The sequence below is a fragment of the Papilio xuthus genome, unplaced genomic scaffold, assembly GCF_000836235.2.
Source record: "Papilio xuthus unplaced genomic scaffold, Pxut_1.1 DF827680.1, whole genome shotgun sequence".
Classification (NCBI taxonomy): Eukaryota; Metazoa; Arthropoda; class Insecta; order Lepidoptera; family Papilionidae; genus Papilio; species Papilio xuthus.
In genome coordinates, this window is record NW_013530969.1 from 7,391,306 (window position 1) to 7,391,572 (window position 267).

A 267-nucleotide genomic window follows, 5' to 3' on the forward strand; every position below is an offset into this window, starting at 1 on the left:
ACCGCACCGCACCGCACCGCACCGCACCGCACCGCACCGCACCGCACCGCACCGCAACGCACCGCAACGCACCGCACCGCACACCGGGCAATAATCCCATTGGACTTATATAATATGCAGTTGTACTAGTTGTTACTCCGTCCGCGCTGAATGAAAATAAAACTTGTACAACGTAATGTGAAAGAACATAGGCTACAAGTTTTATTACGTACGTCCATGGCGAATTTCAGCGAGATCCGTTTAGTCGTTCTTTGGATACATTCTAAC